This window comes from Macrobrachium rosenbergii, chromosome 42 (genome assembly GCF_040412425.1).
Source record: "Macrobrachium rosenbergii isolate ZJJX-2024 chromosome 42, ASM4041242v1, whole genome shotgun sequence".
NCBI classification, from domain to species: domain Eukaryota; kingdom Metazoa; phylum Arthropoda; class Malacostraca; order Decapoda; family Palaemonidae; genus Macrobrachium; species Macrobrachium rosenbergii.
Genome location: NC_089782.1, coordinates 57,740,724 through 57,750,723, shown reverse-complemented (window position 1 = coordinate 57,750,723; position 10,000 = coordinate 57,740,724).

Below are 10,000 nucleotides of genomic sequence, written 5' to 3'. Positions count from 1 at the left end.
ATCCTCGGATCTCAAGATCTAATCTTTAATTAATATTTTGTCAATACGGTTGTTTTGACATATTATTATTGTTTCCATTGTGGATTTTGCGAGTATTATCTCACCTCATTAAAGCGTTTGAGATATTTTTTGCTATAAGATTTAGAGTAAATGTGTTTTTCTGTGTATTAACCATTATCTCTAGTTATTATTCTTTGTGGTCGTTATTTCATCCAGTGAATGTTAAATAATGCTTAGATATTTATTTACTTTAGATTTCTATTTGACTCTTTGAATCGTTCTTGAAATGTTAGTTTATGTAAATATGAAATAAGCGGTTAACATACGTGTATCACCTTTGAGTTTTGATTATTTATTTACTTAGACTATTCTATTTGACTCTTTGAATCGTTCTTGAAATGTTAGTTTATGTAAATATGAAATAAGCGGTTAACATACGTGTATCACCTTTGAGTTTTGATATGCTAGAGTATCTGTTAAATTTCTTAGTGTGAGGAGAATTTGTAATGTCAAATATGGTTTGTTTCTTGTAGTGTGAAGTCAGGATTTAAAATTGATATTGTAGTTCTTAAGTTCTAACTACTAATTACTAAGATGTCTTTCAATCTTGATACATTTCTTTCTAATCCTAAAGAGGAGCTGCTGACATTACGTTTTGCCAAAAAGCAGGAACTCCTATCTGTGGCCCAGAGATGTAAACTGCCGGTGGAGTCATCCTATGTCAAGGCTCGTCTCATCAATGACATACTAGAGTTCCTGGTGTCAAAGGGTTGTATATTTGAAGACGATGAAGATGTGGAAGAAATAAGAGCCCTTACCGGAGCGATTGCTGCTGTGAAAACTGATTCTGACTTAGAGAAACTAAAACTTCAGCTGGAAATCGCTAAGCTGAGGCAAACAGAAATGGAAAGACAAAGAGAACTCCTACATATTGAAGAACAGAAGAAACGAACCGAAATCGAGCATGCAAAAAAGCTTGTTGAAATTGAGTTGGAAAGAGAAGCCAGATCTGCCAACATTCAACTTGAAGCCAAAAGAGGAGAAAGGGACTTGCCAGAAAAATTTGATCTTCTAAAAGCAAAGAAGTTACTCTCTGATTTCAATGAGAAGGATCCAGAGGTCTTCTTCCACACGTTTGAAGATACTGCCAATATCTTAAATTGGCCTAAGGACCATTGGGTAATGCTAGTAAGGAACAATCTAAAAGGTAAGGCAGCTTATGTTGCATCTCAAATGATAACTATCAAAGATTATGATGTCGTAAAGAAATCCATCCTAGATGCATATTCTAATACTGTAGAGGGCTACCGCCAGAATTTTAGAAATTCCAGCAAGAATCATTCTCAGACTTTTGTTGAATTTTGTGACCTCAAAGTGAGACAGTTTAGTAAGTGGTTGCAGAAGGCAGGAGTAAATGACTTTGACTCTCTTAAGAAACTGATGATAATGGAGGAATTTTTAAGAAAACTACCACTGAATATTACTACATTTATTCTTGATAAAGGTGAAACAGACTTGGTAAAGGCAGCTAGCCTGGCTGATGATTACTTTCTGATTCATAGATCTCATAAAACCTCAGACTTTAAATCTATGTTTTCTCCTCCTAGGATATTTTCATCTACTTGTTCCTATTGCAAACAGGAAGGACATACGATTGACAAGTGCCCAAATCCTCACTGCAGGAAATCAGAAGTTGTTAATGATAGCAAACAACCTATGAAACCAGACACTAAGAGAACCTTCCATATGGCCACACCTGATATAGATCCTGAGCCGTTCAAAGCCTTCACCTGCAAAGGATCACTCAACGGCGTACCTGTGTCATGTCTACGCGATACTGGTTCCTCCCAGACTATCATAAGTGTACCTTCACAAGATTTGAACTTCAAACAGGAATTCGTCACCATCACCGATCTGTCATCTAGTAAGACCCTGCCACTTGCTGAGGTAACTGTGCATTGTCCATATTATAAAGGTAAAGCTACTGTTGCCGTATCAAATGAACCATTGCCCTGTAATGATATTCAAATACTCATTGGTAATGATATTGCAGGTGATAAAGTTCTGCAATCTAATCTTATAGTGTCTGATCCTGAAGTTATAATAGATAGTGAGAAAGTAGATTCAAGTGAAGTAACTGTAACTCAAATAGTAACTAGATCTAAGTCACAAAATAAACCACCTGAAACCTCTAATGTAAATAAAACCAGAATTGAAGAAGCATTAGATCTTGTAGATTTGTCTAAGGATAAGTTTGTTGACTTGCAAGTTAAAGATTCTAACTTGAAGTCTATTTGGAAGAAAACAGTTGATCCAAATGATAAACCTAAAACTCCCTATTATTATGTGGAAAAAGAACTTCTCTTCCGTCACTATAGGTCACCAAAAGCACCAGCAACAAATTCCTGGCACGACTGTTACCAATTGGTCATTCCTGCACCTCTTCAGCCAGCACTGCTTGACTTAGCTCATTCCACGGAAGCTCATTTAGGTGTGAACAAGACATACAGTAGACTCTCTCAAGATTTTTCTGGCCTGGTATGAAGAATGATATTAAGAACTACATATCTGCATGTCATCAGTGTCAAGTAACAGGTAGGCCAAACGAAAGGATTCCCCCAGCACCACTACAGCCAGTTGCAGTTCCTAAATATCCATTTGAGAAGGTTATTATTGACTGTGTGGGACCTATGACAAAAACACAGAAAGGAAATGAATATCTTCTGACAATACTTTGTCCAACAACCAGGTATCCAATTGCTGTTCCTTTAAAGAATATCAGTGCTAAAACCATAATAGGGCAGTTGTTGAAAGTTTTTACAACATTTGGTTTCCCAAGAGTGTTACAATGTGATAAAGGTACTAACTTTACTGGTAATTCATTTAAGCAGACCATGGCAGAGTTCATTATACACAAGGTACATTCCTCAGCATATCATCCTCAAACCAATGGCGCCCTTGAAAGGGTCCACCAGACTATAAAAAACTTGTTAAGAAAGTATATGAGTGAAACATCTCTACATTGGGATGAAGATCTTGACTTGCTAATGTATATTCTCCGCAGTGTGCCCCATGATACCACTGGAATTTCACCTTTTGAGTTGATGTTTGGCCGTAAGCCACGAACAACATTAAGCATGGTAAAGGAGAACATAATGCATAGAAGGGCTGAAGAAACCACTAATATTCTCTCATATTTGAAGGACCTTAAAGCAAAAATGATAACAATGTATGAATTTGCCCATCTTAATCTTATATCTTCACAGGAAAAGATGTCTCATCTTTATGACAGAAAGGCAAAAGTACGAGAATTTAAACCAGATGACCTAGTGTTGGTTTATTACCCTATTGCAGGAGCTCCACTCAAAGAGAAATACATAGGACCTTATAAGATTTTAAGCAGGACTACAAAGGTAAATTACATCATTGCCACACCTGACAGAAAACGATCTACTCAGTTAGTCCATGTCAATCTACTGAAACCCTATATAGCTGCAACCAAAGTAGTAAGTCATCTCGTAAATACTGATCAGAACTCTGTAAGCATCAAAACTTCCTCTTGCTCATCTGATTTTGACAGCACACATAATTCATGTTCTGAAATTGATGTACTTGTTTCCTGGAAGGACTGTACCAATGGTCAGATCCTGAAATCTTTACCATCTTACTTGTCTCATTTGGATTATCCCCAACAGCAAGCACTTTCGCAGGTAATCACCAAGTACATGGACATCTGCACAGAAGAGCCAAAGAACTGCACATTACTGCAACACGACATTATACTGGAACCAGGTATCTCTCCAATTAGACAACCATATTATCGTGCCATTGGGACCAAGCTAGAGTGCTTACGTCGGGAGGTACAGTATTTGCTGGATAATGGTTTAGCTGAACCTAGTAAATCTCCATGGGCATCTCCATGTCTTCTAGTTCCTAAAGCCAACGGACAACTTAGACTTTGCACAGATTATAGGAAGTTGAACAAAGCTACAGTTAAAGACTCTTATCCACTTCCCCTGAATTAACGATATTTTGGATAGTATTGGCAATTCTATAATTCTAACACAAATTGATTTGCTCAAAGGTTATTATCAAATTCCACTAACTGATTCTGCAAAAGAAATTTCAGCATTCATAACCCCATTTGGCCTCTTTTCTTACACTGTAATGCCCTTTGGCCTTTGTAATGCTCCTGCAACTTTCCAGAGAGTGATGGCTGAAGTCATCCGAGACATGAAAAATGTATTTGTCTATTTAGATGATTTGATTGTGGCTAGTACTACCTGGGAAGAACATCTACAAACGCTAGAAGAGCTATTCAAGCATCTGCGAACATCCAGGCTGACCATCAATTTGGCCAAAAGCTCATTCGGGAAGGCCAAAGTGGTATATTTGGGGCATTGTGTGGGAAGTGGTCAGGTCTCTCCCAAGGAGGCTAACATTGAAAGTGTTAAGAAATTTCCAGCTCCATCAAATAAAAAGCAGCTTAAAACTTTCTTAGAATGGTCTCCTACTATTCTAGATTTTTGAAAAACTTTTCAGTAATTACAGCTCCATTATATAATTTAACTTCAACAAAGGTTTCTTTCAATTGGACAAAGGAGCATGAACATATTTTTCAACAGCTAAAACTTATGCTAATATCCAATCCCATTTTAAAGGCACCAGATTTTGACAAGGAATTCTACGTGCAAGTCGACGCCAGCAATACCGGTTATGGAGCTGTATTGATGCAGTCATACTCCAACTATGCTCAAGATACTCCTCCACCTCTACACCATCTCCTTCCGGTCGCTTATCACTGGGATTTTTCAAAGGTGCCCAGACCCATTGGGCAACTGTGGAGAAAGAGCTGTTTGCTATCATCTCTGCTCTAATGCACTTCCAACCATACTTGGAAGGGCATAAACGTGTCATTGTATACACTGACCATAAACCGCTACTATTCCTGGATAGAGCACGTCTGAAGAACCACAAACTTCTCCGTTGGTCGTACCTGTTATCTCAATTCAACCTACATCTTCAATCCATTGGAGGAAGCCATAATCTCATCGCAGACTCCTATCTCGTCTACCTCCACCCACTACCGAGACATGTTATGACGGCACCAGCGCAGTGGGCCTCTCTTTAGGCAGGGGAACTGTGACATGCCGTCACCTAACTTTGTATATATATTATAAAATACATTCATTAATGTAATCTATATAAACTGTAATATTTTTAGTGCGCCATCTACTTTGTTTTGTATTCTGCTCTTGGCGCTCCTTGTTTTTCTCTGAGTGCGCCATCTACTTTGTTTTGTATTCCGCTCTTGGCGCTCCTTGGTTTTTCTCTGTAATGTTTACCTCTTGTTGTATTTTACTTGTTTTTGTAGGAGTATATTTTCTACCGACAAGCAGAACAGTTGTCATCTGATTTCTCACTGGATTTATATCGTATTTTACTTGTGTACTAAAAGTGAAGTTATTTATTTTGCATTATTAATGTGATATGTGAATTGCAAGTTATTGATTTGTTTCTTTTTCATAAGTTAATTAATTTTGTTTGTACTATCATACGTTGTTTAAATTGTTAAAAAACTTAAAATTATATTGTTTAAAGTGACTTCTCGAGTTTTTGTTGCTCTTTATGAACAATAGAGCAAGGTGTTGGTGATTATAGAATAAGCGAAGTGAAGTGCTGAAACCATAATTTTGTTAGTGGCAATTTTTTTTTTAATTTGTCCTCTTAATGAGAAAATGAAATAGCAAAGAACACTAAATAACATCCTGCTCCACGCCACTTGGAAGCATTGTTTCTCAAAGAGGTAACAATATATATATATATATATATATATATATATATATATATATATATATATATATATATATATATATATATATATATATATATATATATATATATATATATATATATATATATATATATATATATATATATATAACATTACCAAAGGTGAAAAAATTAAGGACAAAAGGTCCTGACCAGCTTCGACTTTATTTCCAAGCCAAAGACGAACCACTGATACAGAGTATTAGAAGTCACAGGAACAGCACTGACGAACATACGCAACTATTAGAGACTACATATCCACCCACAGGCCGGTGTTAAGGTAGGAGTGGCCTTCAAAACTCATTTGGCTAAAAATAACAATATACTCTTAGGGGACTATACTGATTAACATACCGACCATAGACGACATCAGACCCACACCGTCTCTAACGTTTGTGTATGTTCGTCAGTACTGTTCCTGTAGTATATATATTTGTGACTTCTAATACTCTGTATCAGTCCTTCGTCAATGGTTTGGAAATAAAGTCGATACCAGTCAGGACCTACATCCCATCTCTTACTTATCACCTGTGGTAATGTGTGATAAATGAATCACATACAAAAGTGATATATATATATATATATATATATATATATATATATATATATATATATATATATATATATATATATATATATATATATATATATATATACGGGGAAAGTGTTGACTTCTAGCAAGACGGATACGTAGAACAAATAGGACGACGAAAAGGAGGTGATTCATATTCAGCTTTATTTACAGCCAACGTTTCAAAGCATGGCTTCATCATCAGGGCTAAAATACAAAAATAACAACAATTAAAATCAATACAAAGGACTCAGTAAAATCATTAACGTTAAAATATAGATATTAAAACCGAAACATAAAAGTTAAAACCAACCTAACGCCTCAAGAAAAGAAAACTGAGTGACCAAGAACGGCACCAAAAGGACGAAGAGAACTCTTAAGCAATAAACAGAGGGCAGAAGAAGACTGACTATTCAAAGATGGAACCAGTTGTTTGATGGTTAACGACTCGAGGATATGGAGAGAAGTTTCATCAGCAGCTTGTTCTAAGATTTCAAAATCGTCATAGCAAATATAAGCTTTGCATTGTTTAGAATGTTCCCTTATGTTAGAAAACTCCTTCTTACTCAATGTACACCCTGTTCTATGGCTAACGCCACGATGAGAGTCAACTCGCACTTTCAGCATTCTTTTGGTGGATCCGACGTAAGTCCCGAGATTACATCTCAGGCAAGTATACTTATAGACCACCAAAGAACGCATAAGGTTGGGAACAGTGTCTTTAAATCTAAAAAAAGAGAGCCAATTGTTCTTGGATTACTTAGAACAGGTTTGGGATTGATACAGTAAAAGTATTTCTTTAAAATCTGCCTCAGCGTAGTTAAAAATTTTTCATCGTTCGTAAAAAGGCAAGGAAACATAAAAATCCAAGTTTAGGTACTGTAGGTACAGGAATTTTTGGTTGAAATTTATTATTCAAGAATTTTTTTAGATATTTCTCAAATAAAAGTTTAGGGTAGCAGTTATTCTGAAAGTATTTTCTAAGGAACTCAACCTCATTATGAAAAAGAGAGCCAGTCTGAGGAGAGAAAAGGCTCTGTGCAGTAACGTTAAAATACTATTAAGCTTAAAACTGTAAAAACATGAACTATAAAAATTTGAACCAAGACCAGTATACGTTTGTTTCCGGAAGACAGAAGTGGAGAAGTGCTGGTTGGATCTGGTAATTAACACATCAAGGAAAGGAAGGCACTCATTGTTTTCATGTTCTATGGTAAATGTAATACTAGGATGGAGATTGTTAGCGAATTCTAAAAATTGTTCAGCAGCCCATTTTACTTTTAAAAAGTAGAAAAGTATCATCAACATACCGTTTATAATATAAAGGGCGAAATGAGGATGAACAGTGGCTAAAAGCATTTCCTCCAAATGACACATAAAAACATTTGCCAGAACTGGACCCAACGGAGATCCCATAGCAACACCGTCGACCTGCTTATAATGCTTTCCATTGAATAAAAATCTGTGTCCAGCACAGCCAAATTTAAAAGTTTTTCAAAATCGTCTCTATCAAACCCTTGATAGATAAAACCTGGTTCTATAAAAATTTTTATCTAAGATAATTTGTATCGTTGCCTGCAACGGTACATTAGTGAAAAGCGAGATAACATCAAGACTTACCATATACAGATCGAGGTCCTGAGTAACAATCTCTTTGGAAAACAAAGTGGAGTTAGTAAGGGTATGCTCATTTTCTGAAAATGGTTGTAATAGTGGAACCAAAAATTTTGCTAACTTATAACTAGGAGTATTATAAGAGGCCAAAATAGGCCTTTGAAAAATTCCTTCCTTGTGCACTTTCGGTAAGCCATATAAAACTCCATAAGAAGAACCAGATGTGTACAGATCCGAATAAGTATGTTCGCTGATTTTATTTCTGTCCTTAAGTGATTTTAAAAATCTATTAATTCTGTCTTCAACTTTAAAGATTGGTTGAAATTTTTAGGAGAACCAATGCATTCAAATTTTGACCGGTCAGATAAGATAGTATTCATTTTTGCAACATAATCTTGTTTACTGAGAATTACAGTACCTTTGCCTTTATCAAGTTTAGTCTTGACCAAGTTTGTTTTGAGACAGCTGTTTAAGAATGTTAAAATCATCTTTCTTAAGGAAAGGCAACCAACCACTCCTGAAATTCAGAAACGATTTTTGTGCGAATTGACGTATTTCACCCTGAAAGTTTTTCAAGTTGTAAAATGCCTAACTTACGAAGGCGATTAAATAGTAATTCAAAGGGTAAAAAGAATCTCTGAGTAAGAAGGTTTAAAATTAGGTAAACAAAAGTCTAAACCGATTGGGATAAAAGAAACTGTTCCTCTCTCTCCGACAGTACGTAATCAGAGAAGTTAAAACCACTTTTTTGGATCTAAAAGTTGGGAACAGTAATTCTAAATTATACAATTTCTTCAAATGAACATTCATTACATTAGAGACATAAAATGCAATATTTTTATTTACATAATGTTTTAAAAGAAGACAATATAAAAATGACAATGAATTGCGTAAAGTGTCAAACAACATATCAACAGCTTGTTTGTGCTTCTTGGAGAGTCTTTCCTTGTAGTGTAGTTCCATCTCCAGTAGTTTCTTTCGTGGTTTCATGATAAAAAACAGAATGATGAAGGGACTTGTATTGATAGAGCTTGATTTTGAGAAAATTGGAACAACATGGTTGACTTGGCTGTAAACAGAAGGAATTCCGCATCCAGTTCAGCCTTCCTCTGCTTCCTCAGAGATGATTCCAGGCGGCGATAGGAGAGTAGCGTCTGATGTCCATACCTCCCTCGCAAGTAATCGGGAAAGTGTTGACTTCTGAGCAAGACGGATACGTAGAACAAATAGGACGACGAAAAGGAGGTGATACATATTCAGCTTTATTTACAGCCAACGTTTCAAAGCATGGTCCCTTCATCATCAGGGCTAAAATACAAAAATAACAACAATTAAAATCAATACAAAGGACTCAGTAAAATCATTAACGTTAAAATATAGATATTAAAACCGAAACATAAAAGTTATGTAAAAACCAACCTAACGCCTCAAGAAAAAGAAAACTGAGTTAAAGAACGGCACCAAAAGGACGAAGAGAACTCTTAGATCCAAAAAGCAATAAACAGAGGGGCAGAAGAAGACTGACTATTCAAAAGATGGAACCAGTTGTTTGATGGTTAACGACTCGAGGATATGGAGAGAAGTTTCATCAGCAGCTTGTTCTAAGATTTCAAAATCGTCATAGCAAATATAAGCTTTGCATTGTTTAGAATGTTGCCCGAGATGTAATCTCGGGACTTACGTCGGATCCACCAAAAGAATGCTGAAAGTGCGAGTTGACTCTCATCGTGGCGTTAGCAAAATTAGAATGCATTGGGTGTACATTCTTAAGAAGGAGTTTTAAAACATAAGGACAGAACATTCGAAAACAATGCAAAAGGTTATATTTGCTATGACGATTTTGAAATCTTAGAGCAAGCTGCTGATGAAACTTCTCTCCAAATTTTGCTAGTTATAAGTTAGCAAAATTTTTGGTTCCACTATTACAACCATTTTCAGAAAATGAGCATACCCTTACTAACTCCACTTTGTTTTCCAAAGAGA